At 38.4% G+C, this 9,476-nt stretch overlaps 1 non-coding gene across 1 annotated transcript; it reads right to left on the reverse strand.

Annotated features, from left to right (window-relative positions):
• Positions 1 to 320: 320 nt before the first annotated feature.
• Positions 321 to 394, reverse strand: TRNAR-ACG (transfer RNA arginine (anticodon ACG)). Its single transcript has one exon. It is a non-coding gene; the product is annotated as a tRNA-Arg (tRNA).
• Between the last annotated feature and the right edge of the window lie 9,082 nt (positions 395 to 9,476).

The raw sequence follows: 9,476 nt of genomic DNA on the forward strand, positions 1-9,476 counted from the left end.
GTCAGAATCTGACAGCATCTGCAGTCCTTTCTCTGTCTCTGAATCAGACTTTGCGAAGACTCTTCAATTTCAACCAGAAAATACTTGAAATCATCATAAAACACAAAAACTCAAAGTAGAATCCAAAAATGTGGTTTTTTTACTAAAACCTATAAAAATATAATAAAATTTAAACCAAACATAGCAAAAACTATATGAAAATGATGCGAAGAAGCGTTCGACAAAATACCCACACCCAAGTTCCATAGCTTTGGGTCCGCTAGCCCGATCATGATTTTCTTAACCCCAGAGGTAAGGGTCCTTACCTTTTTGGCCGGTTGTGGGCGAGGAGGGATTCGAACCCCCGACACCGTGGTTCGTAGCCACGTGCTCTAATCCTCTGAGCTACAGGCCCCATCCCGTCTCCACTGGATCTGTTGTGCAACCAAAAATAAAATAGGATTAAAAAGAAGAGAATGATACAATAAATCTCAGAGTTTTTAATGAAGCTCAGTTTCAATTAGATGAGCGGGACTAGTGGCTATTCACTTCTGAATAGTTTTGGCATCTCACTTTCCTTTGAAGTTTAGAAGTATTGGCATCTTTAGGAACTTAGAATTTGGATGATATGATTGACTCTCCTAGTTTAGTTCTTCTTGATTCTTGAACATAGCTTCTTTTGAGTCTTGGTGATGAATGGATTATTGATGGTATTGAATTTCGCTAATGAAATCTCGTTGCAAGTATAGTTTCTAAACCAACAATAATCGTTTCATACAAAAATTTGTTTGTCACAAGTAACAAACCCCTAATAAATCTAATAATCGAAGTATTAAAACCTCGGGTCGTCTCTCAAAGGAATTGCAGGGTAGTGTTCTAGTTATTGGTTTTGAGTTGTATATTTTGGGGTTTTTGGATAAGAAACAAGAAAAGTAAATGGCAATGAAATTCAAATGATAAAACGGTCTTGGCAAGGTTTGGTAGTCAAGGATCTCTATCCCTATCACTAACCACAACATGAGAATTGGCAAGGATCAACCCTATTAAATCATCCTCTAACTAGTAAAGGAAAGTCAAATGAGCTATATCAATCCAAGTCCGTAAGTCCTAGCTATCCACTAAATCAATTAGTGATGGCTAGAGTCAACGACTCCCAATCGTCAATTACTTGGACATTAGTGACTCAAGAGTTCCTAAGTTACCATCCTAAGCCAAAAGCATAAAAATCTACTCTAACATCCTTCCAAACATTTTATCAAACACTTAGAAGGCATAAAAGGAAAGCATAATAAGATTGCAAGAAAAGTAAATCTACACTACTCAATTGCAAGGAAATTAACAACAACAATTCAATTAAGCAATAAAGGAACATGAAACATGAAATTGCATAAAAGGAATATAGAAGAACAAAAGTGCATCAACATAAAAGTAGAGAATTACAATAATTAATGCTAAACTAGAGAGAGGAGATGTAGAAGAACAAGAATTACAAAAGGAAAAGTGAATCAAAGCATGAATTTAACCTAGATCTAAGAAATTCTAATCTAGATCTAACCTAATCCTAATTCTAGAGAGAAGAGAGAGCTTCTCTCTCTAGAAACTAACTTTCCCTCCAAAACTAAACCAAACTAAACTAATGTGATGGATGGTTTTGACTCCCTTTGATTTCTGCCTTAAATAGCCTCAGAAATAAGTTGGATCTGCGCTTGGGAAGCCCAGAATTTGCCCCCAGCATTTTGCCTTTAAGTGAGTCACGTGCATGCATCGACGCGTATGCGTCACTTGACAATTTGCTATCCACGCGTACGCGTCATGTGCGCATACGCATCGCCATGCGACTCCACAATCCACGCATGCGCGTCTGCTGCGCGTGCGCGTCGATCTCAGCAACCCAAATCCTTGTTTCTTCATGAGTTCTCCACTTGTATGCATTTCCCCTCCATCCCTTTGATCCATTTCTAGCCTTTCCAATCTGAATTCACTAACAAACATATCAAGGCATCTAGTGGAATCAAAGGTGAGTTAATATTGACACATTAAAGGTCTAAAAAGTATGTTTTCACACTTAAGCACAATATAGGAGACAATCATGAAACCATGCTATTTCATTGAATAAATGTGGGTAAAAGGTGATAAGATCCCCTAAATTAAGCACAAGACGTACCACGAAATATTGGTGCATCACTTGGCCGTGACCCTAAGCACTTTGTTTTCCAGTATTACCACTGGATACATAAACGTCACAGATAATTAACTGGGTAAACCCTTTCGGATTGTGATTCATCTTTGCTAGAATCCCCAGCCAGTGGTGTCCAGAGTTCTTAAGTACACTCTTTTGCTTTGGATCACGACTTTAACTGCTCAGTCTCAAGCTTTTCACTTGACACCTTCACACCACAAGCATATAGTTAGGAAAGGAGCTCATTTGAACTTTTTAGGCCAAGATTTTGTTTCTTTTAGACCCTCCTAACCATTGATGCTCAAAGCCTTGGACCCTTGCTCTTGCCTTTTGGTTTAAAGAGCTATTGGCTTTTTCTTTTTCTTTTTCTTTTGCTTTTTTCGCTTCTTTCTTTCTCTTTTTTTCTTTTTCAACTTTTTCTTGCTTCAAGAATCAATTTTTGGATTTTTCATATTACCAATAATATTTCTCCTTTTTCATCATTCTTTAAAGAGCCAACATTCTTAACTCCAACATCAAATATGCACTGTTCATTCATGCATTCAGAAAGTAAAAACAATGCCACCACATCGAATAATTGAATTATTCTTATGATATTACTCGAAAATTCAAGTATCTCCCTATTCTTTTTCAAATAAAATTTTCTTTCAAGCAAGGTGAGAGACATATAGAATACTTCATAGCTTTAAGACATAAATAAAGATGATCATGCACTAGAAACATACAATAAAACAAAATACATGGAAAACAGAAAAAATGACATAGGCAAGGGGATTAAGAGAATAGGACCACCTTAGTGACGGTGGCTACTACTCCCTCTGGAGAATCCAATGGATCGCTTGATTTCTTCTATGTCTCGTCCTTGTCTCTATTGCTCTTATTTCACGGAGGATGGTGGAGTACTCTTGGTGTCCCATCCTCAGCTGATCCATGTTAGAGTTCAATTCTCCTAGAAAAGTATACAATTGGTCCCAATAGCCTTGGGGTGGGAAATGCATCCCTTGAGGCATCTCAGGGATTTCTTGATGAGGCGGCTCCACATACTCGTGCTGTGGTTCATGCGCCGGCTCTCCTACATGCTCTATCCTTCTTTAGTTATGGGTTTGTCCTCCTCAATGGGGATGTCTCCTTCTATGACAATTTCAGCTGAATTGCATAAATGACAACTAAGGTGGGGAAAAGCCAACCTTGCTAAGGTGGAAGGCTTCTCAGCTATCTTATACAATTCTTGAGATATTACCTCATGTACCTCCATCTCATTCCCAAGTATGATGCAATAAATCATGATGGCTCGGTCAATGGTCACTTCTGACCGATTGCAAGTAGGGATGATAGAGCGTTGGATGAATTCCAACCATCCTCTAGCTTTAGGCTTGAGGTCAACCCTTCTTAGTTGGACAAGTTTGCCTTGAGTATCCCTCTTCCACTGAGCTCCTTTCACACAAATGTCTGAAAGGACTTAGTCCAGCCTTTGATCAAAATTGACTCTTCTAACGTAAGGATTTGGGTCTCGTTGTATTACTGGCAAATGGAGCGCCAACCTTACACTTTTTGGGCTGAAATCCAAGGATCTCTGACCATGGTGCTCTAATTTTTGGGGCTTAGGTTTACACTTGTATCATGATGTTTAATGGCCCATGCATTGGTGTAGAATTCTTGCACCATCAAGATTCCAGCTTCCGGGATAGGATTGGCTAGAACTTCCCAACCTCTCCTCCGGATTTCTTGTCAGATCTCTGGATACTTATTCTTTTTTAGCCTAAAGGGGACTTCAGGAATTACCCTCTTTTTTGCCACTACTTCATAGAAGTGGTCTTGATGAGTTTTGGTGATGAATCTCTCCATCTCCCAAAGTTCTGAGGTGGAAGCAATAGCTTTCTATTTCCTCTTTCTAAAGGGTTCTCCTACTTTAGGTGCCAAAAGTGTGAATGAAAAGCAAAAAGCAAGGCTTTTTCAACACCAAACTTAAAATTTTTGCTCGTCCTCAAGCAAAATATGATCAAAAGGGGAGAAAAGAGTAGAAGAAGAAGAAGAAGAGAATAGGGGAGATGAAGGGAGATAGTATTTCGGCCAAGTGGGGGGCTTTTGTGTATGAGGTGTGTGTATGAAGGGTTGGAAAAAGGGGTATTTATAAGGGTGGGATGGGGTAGGGTTCGAATGAATGGGTGGGAATTGGGTGGAAAATATTTGAATTTGAAGTGTGTAGGGGTTGATGGGAGTTATAATGGATTTTGGAAAGAAAAAAAGGTGATGTGGTGTGATTGGTTTAGGGTTTATGGGAAAGAGTGTGTAGGGAAGAGCGAAAGTAAGAGAGTGGGGTAGGTAGGATTCTGTGGAACCCACTAATCTTGAGAGGCTAGGGAATTCAAATTCCCTGCCCCCTTGTAGGCATTGAACGCCCAGCTCCTGCTCCTGAACGTGATGAGCGGATATTTTATACGCTTTTTGGGGGTAATTTCATATAGATTTTAGTATGTTTTAGTTAGTTTTTAGTATATTTTTATTAGTTTTTAGGCAAAATTCATATTTCTGGACTTTACTATGAGTTTGTGTGTTTTTTTGTGATTTCAGTATTTTCTGGCTGAAATTGAGGGAGCTGAGCAAAAATCTGATTTAGGCTGAAAAAGGACTGCTGATGCTGTTAGATTTTGACCTCCCTGCACTCGAAATGGATTTTTTAGAGCTATAGAAGTCCAATTAGCGCGCTCTCAATTGGGTTGGAAAGTAGACTTCCAGGGCTTTCCAGCAATAGATAATAGTCCATACTTTGCGCAAAGATAGATGATGTAAATTGGTGTTCAACACCAGTTGCAGTCTGGCGTTCAGCGCCAGAAACAGGTTGCAAGTTAGAGTTCAACGCCAGAAATAGGTTACAACCTGGCGTTCAACTCCAGAAACAGCCCAGGCACGTGAGAAGCTTAAGTCTCAGTCCCAACACACACCAAGTGGGCCCCAGAAGTTGATTTCTGCACTATCCATATTAGTTTACTCATTATTTTGTAAACCTAGGTTACTAGTTTAGTATTTAAACAACTTTTAGAGACCTATTTTGTATCTCATAACATTTTTAGATCTGAACTTTATACTTTGTGACGGCATGAGTCTCTAAACTCCATTGTTGGGGGTGAGGAGCTCTGCAGCGTCTCGATGAATTAATGCAATTATTTCTGTTTTCCATTCAAACACGCTTGTTCCTATCTAAGATGTTCATTCGCGCTTCACTATGAAGAAGGTGATGATTCATGACACTCATCACCTTCCTCAATCCATGAATGTGTTCCTGACAACCACCTCCGTTCTACATTAGATTGAATGAGTATCTCTTAGATTCCTTAATCAGAATCTTCGTGGTATAAGCTAGAATCCATTGGCAGCATCCTTGAGAATCCGGAAAGTCTAAACCTTCTGCGTGTTTAACGCCAGATTTATAGTCTCCTGGGCGTTCAGAAAAACGCCTACTGACAAAGGAGTTCCTGGCGTTCAACGCCAGCTAGAAGCAACAGCTGGGCGTTGAACGCCTAGGAGAAGCTGCAAGTGGGCGTTAAACGCCCAAAACATGCGGCGTTTGGGCGTTTAACGCCAGGATTGTGGGGAGGAGGTAAATTCGTTTTTACTTCACTTTTTTTTCAATTTTCATATTTCAATTCATGATTTCTTGCATAAACATGTTTCAAACTCTCATCCTTCAATTCCAAAAATTTTAATCCTAATTTCTAAAATCCCTTTTTAAAAATATAAAATGTATCTTAATTTATAAACACAAATCCTTTTTCAAATCCCATCCAACTTCTTTTCAAATTTTTTTCAAAACTCAATTATCTTTTCAAATTAATCCCAAATCTTTTTTCTAAAATTCAGATTTATCTTTTTCAAATATCTTCTATATCTTTTCAATTTTCAATTATATCTTTTTTCTATCATATTTATCTTTTACAAATCATATCTTCTATCTTATCTTTCTTCAAAATTTTTGAAAACCCACCCCCTCCCTTTAAATTCACATTCGGCCTCTCTCCTCTCCCCAACAATTCGAAAACTAGCTCTCCTTCTATCCCTCTCCTTTCTTTTCTTTTGCTTGAGGACAAGCAAACCTCTAAGTTTGGTGTGTTTATCCGTGATCACTAAACCACACCCACTAAGATCATGGCTCCTAAAGGAAAACAACCCACTCCAAGAGGCAAGAAAGAGAGTATTCCAAAACCACTTTGGAATCAAGGAAAGTTCTTAACCAAAGAACATCCAGACCATTACTACAAAATAATGGGTCTAAGGTCAGTGATCCCGGAAGTCAAATTCGATCTGAAAGAAGATGAATATCTGGAGATCCAAGAGCAAATTCGAAACAGGAGTTGGGAAATCCTAGCTAATCCTGAAACAAAGGTGGGAAGAAACATGGTTCAGGAATTCTACGCTAATCTGTGGCAAACAGACAGGCAGAGAATATCTGGAACTGTCCTCTATGACTATCGGACCTTGGTCAGAGGAAAGATTGTTCACATCCACCCTGACAAAATCAGGGAGATCTTTAAGCTACCTCAGCTGAAAGATGACCCAGACTCTTTTAATAGGAGAATGATGAGAACAAATAAGGGCCTGGACAAGATTCTAGAGGACATATGCATCCCTGGAACCAGGAGGACCACCAGCACCAAGGGTGTTCCAAATCAACTCAAGAGAGAAAATCTCAAACCAGTCGCCAGAGGCTGGCTGGACTTTATTGGGCGTTCTATACTGTCCACTAGCAACCACTCTGAAGTCACCATTAAAAGAGCAGTTATGATCCACTGCATTATGTTGGGAAAAAAGTGGAAGTTCATCAGTTGATTTCGTGTGTACTTTACATAATTGCAAACAAGAACTCTAAAGATGGCAAATTGGCTTATCCTAGCTTAATATCTATGCTATGTAAAGATGCTGGAGTAAAGATGGGAATAACTGAGTATATCTCAGTTGAGCGACCAATCACCAAAATATCAATGGAAAAATAACAAGTGCAGGATTACCCCATCAAGAGGAATTCCTCCCATAAATCTCGCAAATTGAATACTGGGAGCATCTTGAAGCATCTGTTACCAAGTTGCAAGAAGCTATAGACCAAATAAAGGAAGAACAGAATAATCAAAATAGCATGCTTTGCAAATTGCTTGGAGAACAAGAAGAGCAAAGGCGTGACTTGAAGGAACTGAAGCGTCAGAAATTGTCACTTGAAGGACCAAGAACCCCACAGACTAAAGGAACATCCAGTTCTCAAAATAAAGATTGTTGAGTCCTAATCTTAGCTTTAACTCTGTGATAGTTGTCTTATAGGAATTTACCTTAGAAGTTATATAGGAGTAGTAGTAATTAGTATATCTATTTTGATTTTATTTCTAATTAAGCTATAATTTATTTTTCTCATCATCATCAAACATGAATAAAATAGTAGATTTTTAGAATAAAGAGGCAATTTAATTTCGAGTTCTTAATAAGGAAAATTCTAATTATTTATATGTGGTGGCAATACTTTTTGTCTTCTGAATGAATGCTTGAACAGTGCATATTTTTTATACTGAATTTCATGAATGTTAAAATTGTTGGCTCCTGAAAGAATGATGAACAAGAGAAATATTATTGCTGATCTGAAAAATCATGAAATTAATTCTTGAAGCAAGAAAAAGCAGTGAAAAAAAAGGGAATCATTGGATAAAGAAAAATAAAAAGCCAATAACCCTTAAAACCAAAAGGCAAGGGTGAAAAGGATCCAAGGCTTTGAGCATCAATTAATAGGAGGGCCCAAGGAAATAAATCTAGGCCTAAGCGGCTAAATCAAGCTGTCCCTAACCATGTGCTTGTGGCATGCAGGTCCAAGTGAAAAGCTTGAGACTGAGTGGTTAAAGTCGTGATCCAAGGCAAAGGAGTGTGCTTAAGAACTCTGGACACCTCTAATTGGGGACTTTAGCAAAGCTAAGTCACAATCTAAAAAGGTTCACCCGGTTATGTGTCTGTGGCATTTATGTATCCGGTGGTAATACTGGAAAACAAAGTGCTTAGGGCCACGGCCAAGACTCATAAAGTAACTGTGTTCAAGAATCAACATACTAAACTAGGAGAATCAATAATACTATCTAAATTCTAAGTTCTTATAGATGCCAATCATTCTAGATTTCAAAGGATAAAGTGAGATGCCAAAACTGTTCAGAGGCAAAAAGCTACTAGTCCCACTCATCTGATTAGAATCTGAGCTTCACTTGAAACTCTGAGATATTATTGCTTCTTAATTTCTTTTTATCCTATTTTATTTATCTAGTTTCTTGAGGACAAGCAACATTTTAAGTTTGGTGTTTTGATGAGCGGATATTTTATACGCTTTTTGGGGGGTAATTTCATATAGATTTTAGTATGTTTTAGTTAGTTTTTAGTATATTTTTATTAGTTTTTAGGAAAAATTCATATTTCTGGATTTTAATATGAGTTTGTGTGTTTTTCTGTGATTTCAGGTATTTTCTGGCTGAAATTGAGGGAGCTGAGCCAAAATCTGATTTAGGCTGAAAAAGGACTGCTGATGCTGTTGGATTCTAACCTCCCTGCACTCGGAATAGATTTTTTGGAGCTATAGGAGTCCAATTGGCTCGCTCTTAATTGGGTTGGAAAGTAGACATCCAGGGCTTTCCAGCAATATATAATAGTCCATACTTTGCGCGAAGATAGATGATGTAAATTGGCGTTCAACGCCAGTTCCATGTTGTAGTCTGGCGTTCAGCGTCAGAAACAGGTTGCAAGTTAGAGTTCAACGCCAGAAACAGGTTACAACCTGGCGTTCAACTCCAGAAATAGCCCAGGCACGTGAGAAGCTTAAGTCTCAGCCCCAGCACACACCAAGTGGGCCCCAGAAGTGAATTTCTGCACTATCCATCTTAGTTTACTCATTTTCTGTAAACCTAGGGTACTAGTTTAGTATTTAAACACCTTTTAGAGATCTATTTTGTATCTCATGACATTTTTAGATCTGAACTTTATACTTTGTGACGGAATGAGTCTCTAAACTCCATTGTTCGGTGTGAGGAGCTCTGTAGTGTCTCGATGAATTAATGCAATTATTTCTGTTTTCCATTCAAACACGTTTGTTCCTATCTAAGATGTTCATTCGCGCTTCACTATGAAGAAGGTGATGATCCGTGACACTCATCACCTTCCTCAATCCATGAACGTATGCCTGACAACCACCTTCATTCTACATTAGATTGAATGAGTATCTCTTAGATTCCTTAATCAGAATCTTCGTGGTATAAGCTAGAATCCATTGGCAGCATCCTTGAGAATCCGAAAAGTCTAAACCTTG

Source organism: Arachis hypogaea, chromosome 10 (genome assembly GCF_003086295.3).
Source record: "Arachis hypogaea cultivar Tifrunner chromosome 10, arahy.Tifrunner.gnm2.J5K5, whole genome shotgun sequence".
NCBI classification, from domain to species: domain Eukaryota; kingdom Viridiplantae; phylum Streptophyta; class Magnoliopsida; order Fabales; family Fabaceae; genus Arachis; species Arachis hypogaea.